Source organism: Aptenodytes patagonicus, chromosome 5 (assembly GCF_965638725.1).
Source record: "Aptenodytes patagonicus chromosome 5, bAptPat1.pri.cur, whole genome shotgun sequence".
In the NCBI taxonomy this organism is placed as follows: Eukaryota; Metazoa; Chordata; class Aves; order Sphenisciformes; family Spheniscidae; genus Aptenodytes; species Aptenodytes patagonicus.
Genome location: NC_134953.1, coordinates 58305974 through 58319991, shown reverse-complemented (window position 1 = coordinate 58319991; position 14018 = coordinate 58305974). Strand labels below are relative to the sequence as shown.

Genomic DNA, 14018 nt, shown 5'->3' with positions numbered 1-14018 from the left:
CAGCCTTTCCTTCCCCACCCCCAAGCCACAGCCCCAAAACCCCTTTTGCCACTGGAGAGGTTTGAGTTTCTCTGGAGTCCCTTCCCATCCTACATGAATGACCTCGTTAGGAAAGTTTCAGTGCTTATTTTCCCAGCTGGTTACCTTTACTAATAAATTAGATGTTTTTAAAAAAACAAACCCAAACCATAACATTTGAAAATTAAATTGCTGTGTTTCCTCATCTTCAAACAAACATAAGCAGCATTACTTTAATAGTCCTCCTAAGATTACTAAATCTCTTCTACAGAGAGATTTACAAACAACTAGGTCATCACCCAATAATACTGTTTTCCCTCTGAGTTCCTGGCAACCTACCCTATTAACTAAGCTGCTATGGCCATCTCGAGCTGCAGGATTTCTTTTAGGGTACACTTCATTTCAGACAACAGCAACAAACTGCATAAAACTCTGCAGATCTATATCGGGGGTGTACACCCTGCAGAACCTGGGATTTCATGCCCTCAGAGCCTGGGGCAGGACTTTCTGGGACAGAGATGTATCCAGGGATGTCTCCCAGCAGAATTAAGTCACTCTCTAAAGAAAAGACCACTCAGTCAGGGAGGGCACTGCTCCAATTTCTGGGAAACAAGCCTTCACGCTCAATGGGCAGCCCTCAACCAAAAGCAAAGACACCCCGAGAGCCGAACTCACCCCATCACTTTTCTCAGCGGGATCTCGTGTCCCCCAGCACTCACAGTCACAACTATTCATTCTCTATTAAAGGGACCAAAAACATAGTTCCAACAAGTTTTTCAGTTCATCACCTAAGACAAAACATGGCTGGTGTGATTTCATGCTGTTCTAGGCAGGAGGTGAGCTGGGGGTCCCCTGCACCCGCTGCTGTAGGAACACACTGTGAGTGACAACCTCGGTCCTCCGCAAGTGATAATGCTGAACAAGGGCTTGCCAGACCTCAGGTTGACGATGACAGACATTCCCTAGCCCCAGAGCAGCTGCCGGCATGGCTGCAACTCTCACTTGTGTCTGACTCACAACCTAAAAAGAGACAAAATAATCAGCCCTACCAACAGCCTTCTCCGGCCATCGTGCCCATGGCACAGCCTTTCTGCAGAAAGTGCTCTGAAAACATGAACAGCTACATCTGAAAACAGACAGGGTATGTTTTTCCAGCTGTGCTGGCTGGTCTAATAAAACAAGCAAGCTTTCATGTCCGTGCTTCATGTCAGCTAGCAAGGGGCTCGCAGGTTTGTCTGCCTTCTCCAACTACACCACCCCACAACCCTGCCCTTCGGTCCCCGCAGCTGCAAGGCCACTGCCACAGCACTGCGTTTCTTGAGTGAGCCAGGATGATCTTTATTTTCAGTCCCAAGCACATCGTGCAGCTTTGACTTTCCCCTTCTTAATACAAGGAGACTGCAGGAGCAGAAAGGTGCGGTGAGACGGACAACTGGAAGAACAGTTTCCATTGCAGCAGCCATTAACCCTGCCAGGACCCCTCAGCTTCCTGCAGAGAGGACCAACATCCAGCCCACGAAACACCACGGCACACGCTAGTGTGCGCTTGTTGTCACTTCTTGCCCTTTTTCACTGTTCATCCCTATCCCTGCTCTGTTTGAAAGTTGTCAGAAGTGAAAAGAATGATTATGGGAAAGGTACTAATAACGGGAGGGAGCAAGGCTGCCTGCCCTCTCCAGGTACTGGGGGCTTGCAGAGGCACATAGAATCATAGAATCATTGAGGTTGGAAAAGACCTCTAAGATCATCGAGTCCAACTGTCAACCCAACACCACCAGGCCCACTAAACCATGTCCCTAAGCGCCTCATCTACACGTCTTTTAAATACCTCCAGGGATGGGGACTCAACCACTTCCCTGGGCAGCCTGTTCCAATGTTTCACCACTCTTTCAGTAAAGAAATTTTTCCTCACGTCCAATCTAAACCTCCCCTGGCGCAACTTGAGGCCATTTCCTCTCGTCCTATCACTTGTTACTTCGGAGAAAAGACCAACACCCACCTCGCTACAACCTCCTTTCAGGTAGTTGTAGAGAGCGATGAGGTCTCCCCTCAGCCTCCTTTTCTCCAGGCTAAACAGTCCCAGTTCCCTCAGCCGCTCCTCATAAGACTTGTTCTCCAGACCCCTCACCAGCCTCGTTGCCCTTCTCTGGACACGGTCCAGCACCTCGACGTCCTTCTTGTAGTGAGGGGCCCAAAACTGAACACAGTATTCGAGGTGCGGCCTCACCAGTGCCGAGTACAGGGGCACGATCACTTCCCTACTCCTGCTGGCCACACTGTTTCTGATACAGGCCAGGATGCCATTGGCCTTCTTGGCCGCCTGGGCACACTGCCAGCTCATGTTCAGCCGGCTGTTGACCAACACCCCCAGGTCCTTCTCTGCTGGACAGCTTTCCAGCCACTCTTCCCCACATACTGGACTAGGGCTCTGTAATTAACAGCAGAGTCAACAAAGGAATGGAGCAAATATGCCAGTGGGAAGGCTTAGCTCATCCTTTGGGGAAAATACCTTTTTGCACAGAAAACTGAGGACTTAGGTTTGTTTAAAAGAAGAGGATGCTCACCAGCCGTACTTTGCCAGGCAAGGGTTCAACCACTAAGAGCAAAACACATGAAACTCCCAGCACACTTCATGCAGGCTATACAGCTGCATTTTTTTCTTTCTTATAAATAACAGAAACACCTGCAAACAGGTGGAGTTGCCCCTCTTCCCTAGAAAAACCCTATTTTTCAAGGCCTTGCCCTATTTCTTTCTGCAGGCTTTAGGTAATGAGGTTACTATGCAGCAGGCACTCAGAACAGCAGCCTCAGCAGGTAGGTGGCTGGGCATTGAACTGGAGCTCCAACCGGATAATTAAACACCAATGTATCTTTTTTTACTCTTTTAGATCCAGGACTTATGAACCACCTGCTGAGTGACATGTAATTAAATCATCACTGCTAAAGTACACCTGGGAATCACCCAGCAGCTCTGCCTCACCAACAGTTCCCTATTTCTCCAGTTATGTAAAGTCAACTTATACTGCAGCTCTGAACCCCAGCTAGCAGCGGAATAAAGGTTCGAAAGGGTATCTTGTTACTTTTTTTTTTTGACGTAAAATAGCTTTTAAGTTGAATAACTCAAAACTGTAGATCAATAGAGCGGATTGAACAAAACACAAAACGACAACACTAAAAACTATGGAATCTAAAATTGTACAAGATATGCATGGCTTTAACACACCGTCAGCCTCTGGTTTTCCAGGGCGACAGCCCACAGCTGGGGGTCAGTGCGAATCTAGTTACAGCTAATCTGCAAATGCAAGCTTCTAAGGCATCTCCTTTTTCAAGCCATAGCAGCCGTGCTGTGGGTGGTAAGAGCTCCACGAGGTGGAGATGCCCTCTGCACTCTGCTCTCGGTGTGGGGGCTGCAGGGAGGTGGTGGCACAGCAAGCTTCAAATTCGGCAAGGAAACAGCAGGCAAAGAAGGACACAAGCAGTTCCAAAACCAGAGAGGGATGCCAGCCTTCCCAGTGACCCCCTATTCCCCCTGCAGCATGCTGAGGGGATCCCTCCTTGCCAAGGGCATTGCACAGCACCCACTGCAAATGGCCCTGCAGCAGCACCAGCCTTTGCTCAGGTGCCCCGTGGGCCCGGGTGGCTGCCCCCTCCACACCCCATACAGCACAGAGGAGCATGCACCCCAGGGAGCCGCCACCGCTGCTCCCACGCCCAGCTGAATCGCTGCCTGGAGCTCCTCCAGCTCAGAAATGTTTGGATGCTTGAGCCTGCTAGAAAAAAAAGAAACAAACACTACCACAGAAATTATTTTGCTTTTCTTAAAAACACAGTAATAGGGAAAAAATAAACAAACAAGCAGCCTGACAAGGTCAAAGCCAGAACCCCCCAAGTGTTTCTTTTGCTTTTCTGACAAAGAAACAAACCCCTTTATACATCCCTCACTGGGATCTAAACCATGGGTTTGACTACGAGCTGGGGCATACAGCGGTGCTGCTGCGAGCCCAGGGGTCTCCACGGCCAGGTAACCAGCCACGAGCATTTTATCAACAAGAGAGGCGCAGGCTCATGCCTGGGCTTGGAACCACGCAGACACACTGCACCGAGGGGTCGATGCACTGCACCAAGGGGTCACCTCCAGCAGGGGAACAGCAGACCAGCGTGGGGATGGCAGGAGGCAAGTTCCCTCTGCCTGCATGGGTGCCTGGCCCCTCGCTTCCCAAACCGCACGGGCTGTCAGGAGAGCCGAGCTCCTGCACGCTGATTGAACCCGGGGTGGCAAATGTTTCCTTAACCTGAGGCTGGACCTTTGCTAGGCCATGTGTGAAGACAGACCCCTTGCACTGCTGAGCGCCCTGTGCAGCAGGATGCCGTATGACCAGTGGTAGGACGGAGCTGCTCAAGAGCTGGGATGCATCCACCCCACGCTCCTCGCCTCTGCCCTGAGCTGGGTACCGAAGCTAATGCCAGGCACAGCTGCTGCCCTCTTCCCGGCAGGGAGCTGCTGCCAGGGGAAAGCACATGCATCCCGAGGAGCTGCTCTGCGGTGCTGGGTGGCATTTGGACAGCATTTCTGCTCCAAAAAACAACAGTAACATGGTACCTGGGGAGCTCATGTTTACAGTTCCAATGATTCCACAACAAACACTGCAGGTTTACAAACGAAACTGTCCCCAGTCCTGCAACCTCCCCAGTCTTTGCTGAAACAGTTTTAAGCTGGATCCATTTTGCGTATTGCCACCAACAACAAAGACTCTGCCTGCCAAATTACACCAACAGCTCCCCACTACTTCACAGCATTGTCCGCAAAAACATTTTGCAGTGTTCTTACTTACCAACACCTCCTCCTTGGCACCCTTTCATCCCCACTGCCTTCAGCTGGGACTCTGCAAACAATTCGGTAATAACACAGCACCAAACCCCAAATCCAGCTGTCTCCTCTTACCTACTTACACTCTCCAGAGCTAACAGGATAAAAAGCCAGGAGCTTACTCCTATCTCTGAAGTCAGCAATTTTGCTTCTGAAAATACAGAGAATAGATTTGTTGGGCAGGAAGGTGGCATTTTTATGGTTGCTTTTCTGTGCTTACAAGTTTTGCTTTTGCTCTATAAAGCTCCTCGCTCCTCCCGAGGCTGAGCCATGCCATTGCCCAGGGCGCAGTTGGGACAGCCCAGTGAGCTGCCACCAGGGACTCATTGCCACCACTGGGCAGGGATGCTCCTTCCTCAGTAGGGTGACCCCCTGATCAGGCAGTGCTTTGCAGCACCTCTGCCCCCTTGCAAAGACCCTGTCCCACTCCTGATGAGTGAGGTGAGCAGCACATCCTCTCCCGCCTTGGCGCTTATCCGGTGCGACTAAAGCTGGACCTTCAAAGGAGCTGCCTGCCCTGCACCACACAGCCCAGCAGCGGTCTACTTCAGGGGGAACAGGCACTGCAGGAGGCAAGCCCCCCCCTTTACCCCCAGCCTGGTTAAGCAGGACACCATGCACAGGCTGGGGAGGCTGGAAGGAGCAAGAAGGCAGCGAGATGAAGAGGGTTTGCAAGCAGCATGGAGAGGCACCAGCAGCTACAGTCAAGGTCAGTCCTCATGGAGAGCGGGGAGGAGGAGCCGCAATGGCCCCTGGAGGGAGCAGTTTAAGGAGGGGGTGATGCCAGAGCCCCTTTCCAGCACCTGAGATGACCGGGCTACATGCACCACTTACTACGTGCACCAGGCACAGTGGCAGGGTGTGGGGTGTTTCAGTGTAAGGTTTCTGCAGGTTCTCCGGGTGCTGCGAGTGCTTCTGCACGTGCTGCTTTCCCAGGCACTTGTGTGGGAGCGCGAAGGCTGGTGGCTGGTTGGGACTTGAAAGCTGGTTGTTGGTTTTCCTACAGGGCAGACATGGCTGCTTGGGAGCAGGTTTGTTACAACTTGCAGAACCTAAAAACTCTCCGAGTCCAAGCCAAGAGGCCTGACACTGGCATTAAAGGCCATAGCTGGGTGCAGAAGTAAACAACTGTTCTGAGGGTGCACTGTAGCATAACCACGTATGTCAGCGTACAGAAACATGGTTGCATGCAAGCGTCAAGAAGTCTTTGTCATTGTGAGATTTCACGGCCTTGATTTTTTTAATGTTTAGGTCCCCGAGGGAAGAATCTGATGGAGGAATCTCAAAGCGCCTGGCACTACCTTCAGCCAAACCGCTCGCATCTTTGTGCTGGAGCAGGCCTGGAGGAGAATGGCATTTGCTATGGAGCATTCGGAGTCCCAGCAAGCGCCGACGCATGCCCCCCCCAGATCCCGCACGCCCTGGCACGCAGTGGCACCTTTCCACAACCGCCCAGCAAAGAGGATGCCAGCTCCCGCAGCTGACTGGGAGATCATGCTCTCCCCTTCCCTGCGCCGAGGTTGAGCATCCCAGCGTAGGGCTGCAGCTGCTCCTGCCCTCCCACACAGGGCAGCAGGGGATCCCCAGCCCCTTCCCCAACACCATTTTCTCTTCGCTGCGCAGCAGGACTGGGCACAGGCTTTTTGCTGCTGCCCAGTCCCTGTGAGGTGACCCACAGGGAGGGTGGGAGAGGCACAGGGTCCCCAATGGCAGCAGCAGGTGGGAGAAAGGTGCATCCAGGGGATGCCTCTGCCCACCTGAAACCAAAATTGCCCTCAGAAGTGCTTCTTCTCGCCCAACATAGACCATACAGAGTCAAGGGGCCTGAAGGAGGTGCCTTGGGTTAGCAGGACAGGGAGCAGTCCCAAGGATTTTATAAAGGACTTGGGAAGCGAGGATGCATTTTGAGCGTGGAAAAAGAGTGGAAAGGTCAGTGTGGAGGAAGCACAGGGTGAGCAGCCCTGATCTGTCACACCTGCCAGACACAGCCCAGCACACACTGATTCCTGCATGCACTTATCCACAGCACCTCTCCAGGAGCACTCTTTATCACATCCACACCTTCAAAGTAAATACTACAAAAGTTATCCACACTGATCTTCCAGAAATGGGTACCCACTGTTCCAGATGTAACCCTAATTAGAGAGCACTGGAACGAGGAGAGCATGTTCAACACTCCTCCTGCTCCAACCGGTTGCTCTGCTTGGAGAAGGAAACAGTACCTCCAGCAAAACAGCCCCTTCCCAGCTCACCCACCTGTCACGCCTGCGCAGGGTGATCCCATCATCACAAAGCTGTGCCTCAGCCAGCACCTTGCTCTGGTTATGCAGCCAACCTAGTTTTTCCAGCAGTGGGTGCAGCCAAAGGGAAAGCCCGCAGCAGCTGGCAGGGCTCCTGCCGCAGCACAGGGCCATGCTGACACCCAGTGGAAACCACGGTGAGACACCTAGCAGAGGGAAACACCGCGGCTGAAATCTTTTCCGTCTGCTATGCTACTAAATAGAATGGAAAAATAAAACCTGGTTAGCAGGAAAACATCGGAGCCCTGCCCTCAGCAAGAAAACAGAATTGAGTAGTAAAATGAAACAGGGATTAGAGATGCTTTCTGGCCATTTCTCTCTTTAGGATACTTATACCACACCCGACGAAAGGAGAGATGAGGTGGTGCGATACGCCAGAGCTTACTGGGAGGAGAAGGACTCGGAAGCACTCATGCACTTTGCAGTACTGAACGCAGTACCTGGGATACAAACTTCCCGGGCAAAACGGCGACTGTGATTGCCCACAACCTCCCCGCTGGCTCTGGAGGTACCACGGGGCGCTGTGAGCAGCGCCCTACTCCCTTGCCCTCTCTCCACACAGCCCCAGCCAAGGCCTGGATAGTTTTCAGCAGCAAGGCTGTAGCTGCCAGCTGTGGTGCCTGCGCTAGCTGCCATCACAGGGGACTGGAGGCCAGGGGAAGGTTTCTACTCCTGCTGCCACAGATACCACGAACCAAACTGTTAGTAGCAGCGGCAACAGTGATGGCTGGCTGGTTCCTGGCAGGTGAGGAGGACTTGATTTTTAAATAGCTATCGGGCAAGATTTACAGTCACAGCACAAACATTTTATACACACTAGAAAAAGTTTGGGTTTGGTAAAAGAAAACAAAATCCACTCCAAACAAAAACAACTCCTTTGCGTATTCAAGGATCACACCATTACCATGCACACAGAAAACTGAAACATCTGGCAGCTGCACTACTTCCACACAGTGTTTTTCATGAAGAATGTGGATGCTTTGGGATGCACACCCTGCACAGCACCACAGCTGAAGGGATCAGGGAAACTCAGGTGCCCCAGAAGACCCAACTTCTGTTTTGCTGGGCACGGCTGGGCACAGAAGCTTCTGTTTTGCACAAAGTCACTTGGTCTTTTATATAGTCTGCACAAGTACAGATCTTACACGCGACATGAGCTTGAAGCAAACACAGAGACAGTGTTTTACACGTCAGAGGTATAAAAGCGAGGTGTAAGCTGGGGACCGGCATGCCTCAGCTCTGTTCAGTCTATTTGCCTCTTGTTTGGATTACAGTATATATTAGCAGATTTCAAAACCACTTTTACAGCAGAAGAGATACAGTACAACAAACTCTACTTCCATCTGTATCTCTTGGAGAAAATGCAGTAATCAGGGCTAGGTTAGCGATGCGAAGTCTGGGCATGCAGATACACCTGCTTTCCCCAGAGGTGAACAGCCCATCAGTGCACATGGAGAATAAAAGGTCCTTAAAACACAGAACACAAATTTGTGATGTTTGCTTCTTCAGAGAATTTACGCTTGAGAATATTTAGAGGTTTTACAGTTGAGATCTTTTTTTAAATTATAAACAATGCTGCCAGTGTCTTAATTAGTCTTTCTAAAACGTATAAACATCCCAAATAACGTGAAATGAAAGAAAACAGACAACTCCCAAGATCTTCAACTGGATTTAGTGTTCTGGGTATTTAATTAAGGATGTGTTCTTTCATTGCCTCCATTTCACAAGTTATCCCAGTACCATCCTGCTGATCAAAACTGGGCTACAGCTACATTTGATTTTCAAAGTCACCCTCCATACTCGTGATTCTGTCAAACCCAATTTACTTGTTGGGAAATGAGTAGTGGAAAAACCCGCTTTTATTTTCCTCTGCATTTTTTCTGACTTTTTATATCTTTAGTACAAACGAAAGCCATGAAACTGACTTCTAGATCAAAGTTACTTTGAAAAACGTCTGAGCAGTATTATTTTAAAGACATTGGCCTGAAGTCATTTGTAAAGACAACCTGTGCTCCCTAACAAACTGCGGTGCAGTTTCCCCACAGAAGGTACCTGTTTCTCCCCACAGGGCACTACCCAGCTAACTCGCACCAGAAAAGACATACATGAACTACAAAGAGACATTTGCAAAGAGACTTTTAGTTGTATCAAAATCAGTTCATCTTACAGCATGTAAAGCAGGAGCGGTCCGTGATTACAGCACCAGACTGGGAGTCACAAGATCCAGCTTGGCCTCAGGTTACGTGACCTTCAGCAAATTCTTTAGTCTGAAAGAGAGATAAAGCCGTGGACGCTGGTGGGAGATGTTCTGTGAAGAGCTCTGTGGTTCTGAGCTCAAAGCTACTAAGAGGATGTAAAGTATTTCACAAGCTCCTTGGTTACATGAATTTATCGAAGTACCTATTTTAAAGGAAGGGGCAAATACAGGAAGAGGAATTTGCATTCTGAGATGGTCAAACAATATACACGTACCACAGCAAATACAGAAATTATGAAGACTTCCACGCTGCCCGTTGCTAACTGGTGTAGTAAACAAGGAAAAGCCTAATTTCCATGGGAGAAGCAGCCCATTCAAAACAGCGTTTCTGCCCCCTAATTAATATTCAATGGGAAGGCAGTCAGGTAGCTAAAAGGAAGGTGAATGAGTGTCAGCAACCACTGCTGCTAATACCTTAGAGAGCAGGCAGCAGCCAGTGCTGCACTGAGTGGCAAGCGCAGAGCCTGCCCAACTGCCGTGCCTGCCATTGAGCCAGTGCCGTCCTTGTGGCCTCTCCTCCATAAAGCTGCTGAGTATTTTGTATTTGCTCTACTCCAGAATAAAATTAAATCACTGGGGTTTGGGGCTTGTCATGCTGCTTTATATTTTGCATGAAAGAAAGGAACAAGTGTGTACTGGAAACTCACCTACATAGGCAGTCTTGCTACCTGTCCGGCTTGATTTTATCGGTGTAACGATCCTGAAACAGAGTAAAATAAAAATTGTAAATACTTTATTGTGCAAGAAAGCCAAAGCTAAGAAGGGTTAGCACTTGTGGTTTAATTCTAGTCACAAAGACTACAGTATTTTGAGATTGGCCTCACTGAAAAATCTACCTCAAACTTTTCTTACGGCCAGCTCCCCTATTTCCCTTCCCGAGGATATGGCCATGGGTGGCCAATTCCCTCTGGCCACCTCCCAAACGTGAATGAAGTCAAGTTTTCACAGCCTTTTTGCCTCCTCACTGCCACTATGGCTCCTCCTGAAGCCCATGCTCCCAAGGCAGAGGTCCCACCTAGACCTACAGCAGATGAGATTGAGAGGCAGCTGTTAGAAAAGCTACTGGCTTTAAAACAAGTTAAACTACTCAGGGTAAAACCCTGAGCAGCATAGTGCCAGCGTAGCTGGTGTTGGGCACATGTATTACTTTGCCTCCTGTAGACCTCTCTGACATGTAAGCCTCCATTGATATATTCTAGCAGCTGTGCTTAAACCACAGGAGAAACAAATCTGAGAGCCCACATTTCCTAGGGAGGCCTTTACACACCCAGAAAAAAATCCTGGAATTTGATCAGTCCTAAAAAGTACAAGTTCCTGTGCCAGATACTGTTCACTGTTGCAAGACTGGCAAATCTGGAGCACGCGATATTTAACACCTTTCTTAAATTTTCATTGTATAAAATGCTAATTTTAAACCAAAACTATACAACAATGACAATTCAATGAGGGCAGCAATTTTCTAAGAGTTTTGGTCATGAAGGATCGTGAAATTGGGCAGCTGATATGTAAACTCAGCACTGATAAGAACAGAAACCAGTGACTGAAGAACACAAGGGTTTATTTGTTTAAAAACATCTATCTAATACAAACACAAACCAAGTTGGCTGCCTGGATGCTATGGGTAAAAGAGAAGATGATAAAAAGCATAAGGTGACATGCCTTCTGTGATAGCTAGAAGGGGGACTTTATTTACAAATAAAGTTGTCTTTTTTTGCATTGCTTTGCTGCTGCATGAAGCCTAAGGGCATGCACATTCAGTGCAATACACACACAGGTGTGCAAATACACGTCAAGTTCTAAAACCAGCAACTAATAATCTAACATTGACTGGTAATTGCTACGTTAACCTCTCCTGTAATTTATAATGTGTGTTTATATACCTTTGTATCCCTGTAGAGACACCCACTGTCAAATATGGTACAAAACATGGATTATATGCACTGGGCATTTACTAAACTGGCAAAGCAGCTGGGGCACAGATAACTCATTGACCAGGGCACGGCAGGATCCAGAATCGCCACTGACACTTTTTGGAAGAAAAACCACCGTCATTTGCCAACGGCCGGCGGAGATCTGGCACAAAGCCCTGGCACTGCTCAGTAACCGGACGAATAACGCAATTAGCTACGAGATTTACAAGCCCTGGTATGCATGAAATGTAGAGCCAATTCTCGACATACTAAACCTAGAGTGATGCACAGGGGCAAAGCGATGGCAACGACCACCAGCAGGGAGAGGGTAGGAGTGGGTGGCTGTTGCCTTTTGGCTGGCACACGGCAGCAGAGTGACCACGAAAGGCTTTGGCAGAGGGGCTGGGCTGCAGCACGCAGCCCCCAGCCTTCCCCAGGCAGCAACGATGGGGTCAGAGGAGCCAGAGCAATTCAGTTCCCCCATTCCTAGGAAACAAGGGGGGAAAAAAAGCACTGAAAGTTCCCAAGGGATGGTCCTTAACAAGGCAGAGAGGTGCCGACTGCCATGGGCTGGCAGCATGGGCAGTGTCCCCTTTATAAATCACATGCCACTTCCCATGTTCAAAATGGCATCAAAATTTTAATAGCTGCTGTTAAAAATCATTGTATGGAGTAGGAAAATAAACTGCATTCAAAAGAGACTGCCTCGCCGCAGGCCGTCCTTGTTGTCCCAGTGCCAAGCTTGTGCTTTTCACATGCAGCAAGGAAACAAAAATAAATGCAACGTGTAACCCTCCTTTACATACGTGTGACAGCTGTGCTGCGCAAAATACAAGTTTTAATGGAGAAGCTTCTGCTTTGCTTATCTGTGCAAGTTCTCACTCCGGTCACACACCCTGAAAATTGTTAAGGAAACGTAAAAAAAAATTTAATCTATTGACTTCTGCTTCCTGATGGAGATCAAAACACATAGTCAAAACAATCTTTAAATGCATCTAAAAAATAAATATGGCTCATATGGGCCACTTTCCACCCTAGAGCCATAAAGACTCGATATTCCTGCCTAATCAAAGCTCCTATCAAATTAGTCATAAAAACCCACAAACCCAACATTACTAGCATAGTTTGAGGCCGGTGTAACGCGCCCCCTCTGAAACCCTCCTTAAGTCATGCTGCATAGCTGGAGTGTAAGCGTTCAGAGGTCAGGCCATCCTCGGGAAGGAATAAATCAGGAAGGGCACGTGGGAGAGAGACAAGGAAATACCGCTGCCAAACGGGTCCCAGACCCTGCGGCCAAGGGCGGCAGCCCAAGCCCGGGGTCATCCTGCACCGTGGGCCCCGGCAGCCAGCTCCAGCTGGAGCATCCCTGCTTTGCAGGACGAATCCCTTGCAAGTTTTACAGTAACATAAACCAGATTCGTCTGGGAAGAAGATGGTCTGTCTCCCAAAACTGTCAGCGACACTTTCTGCTTATCCCAGCTCCAAGCTTAGACCAAAAAGCCTGACTTTTTTTTTTTGCTTGAATCTAAAAACACAGCTGAAAATGTATTCTGGGATCTGCTCGAACTTATTCACAGCAATGACCGACAAAACAGAGTATTTTACTTATAACAGCACCAACTTTTACATTTTTAGGGCAGCAACCCCAGTGGTTTAACACACACTCCAGATGGCTGCAAAAACAAGCAACAGTAGAACATAACACCTTTTGTACCACGCCTTACAAGAGTAAGATGATGCAGGAAAACGAGTTTGGCTGAAAGATTATGGCTTTTCATTACCAAAAATAACGAGCTCGTTCCATTTCATCTCTCATTTCTGAGACTTTGTTGCACTTGCTTAACTTCTTCCTCCACAGCAGAAATGGAATTCACCATTTCCTGGTGAATGAAGACAGAGATGCTTTCGGAATTATTTTGATTCAGAAACAAAAGCCTCCTGGGCTTCTGCAGAACTGCTACATGACTGCAGATTCATATTTCATGCTGGTTTAAGTTCACCTCAAGAATTTCCTACAACAGTGTAGCTTTCCAGAGAGAATGACTTCTTGCCAGCTGTGCTGGTGGTGTTTCATAAGGACAACTGAAGAGCGGGATCAACAAGGGTGAGGAAGATCAACAAGGGTGAGGAAGATCATCAGTGGAAGATTTGGAAAACACATGGAAAGCTGCACCATACTACAGCACAGGATCCTTCACAAGAACTTTGTTTTTCTAACACAAACTATAACGAACCACCCTGGGACAGTTTCTTGCACTTCACTGTGATACGGCAGCACATAAAATAGTGTAAATACCTTTGGTATCTGCTTGATTTTATTTTTAAAAGCAGAAAGGAAATTTTCTTCTGGAAATACTCTGGCTATTCATTGAGATGATTAATGACATTTTTTTCTTTTATTAACTGAAAAGGTATACACAGATACATCAAGTATCTCAGAACTGCAGACTGCACCAGTTGCTGAGAAAATTTAAGCCCAAAGACCTAACAACAGAGGACAGAAATCTAAACATATCCAATTAGGGACAGAGAGGCCAGGAAAGGCCTTTCCAGAGACAGACTTCTTCCATTACAATCACTTTTAAATTAAAACTTAAATTTGTAAACAATTAGAATGCCTGTTTCTGCTGAATAAGCCCTCTCCTCCGCAGGGCCACCTTTATACC

At 48.4% G+C, this 14018-nt stretch overlaps 1 protein-coding gene across 1 annotated transcript in view; it reads right to left on the bottom strand.

Moving 5' to 3' along the window:
- The window catches only part of GNG12 (G protein subunit gamma 12), a 28799-nt gene that overhangs the window by 10306 nt on the left and 4475 nt on the right, over nt 1–14018 (bottom strand). Inside the window, exons 2-3 of the mRNA XM_076339966.1 lie at nt 10090–10142; nt 9353–9452 (exon numbers count right to left, since the gene is read on the bottom strand). The gene's annotated coding sequence lies outside the window, so the exon portion shown is untranslated. The remainder of the gene's footprint in view (nt 1–9352; nt 9453–10089; nt 10143–14018) is intronic.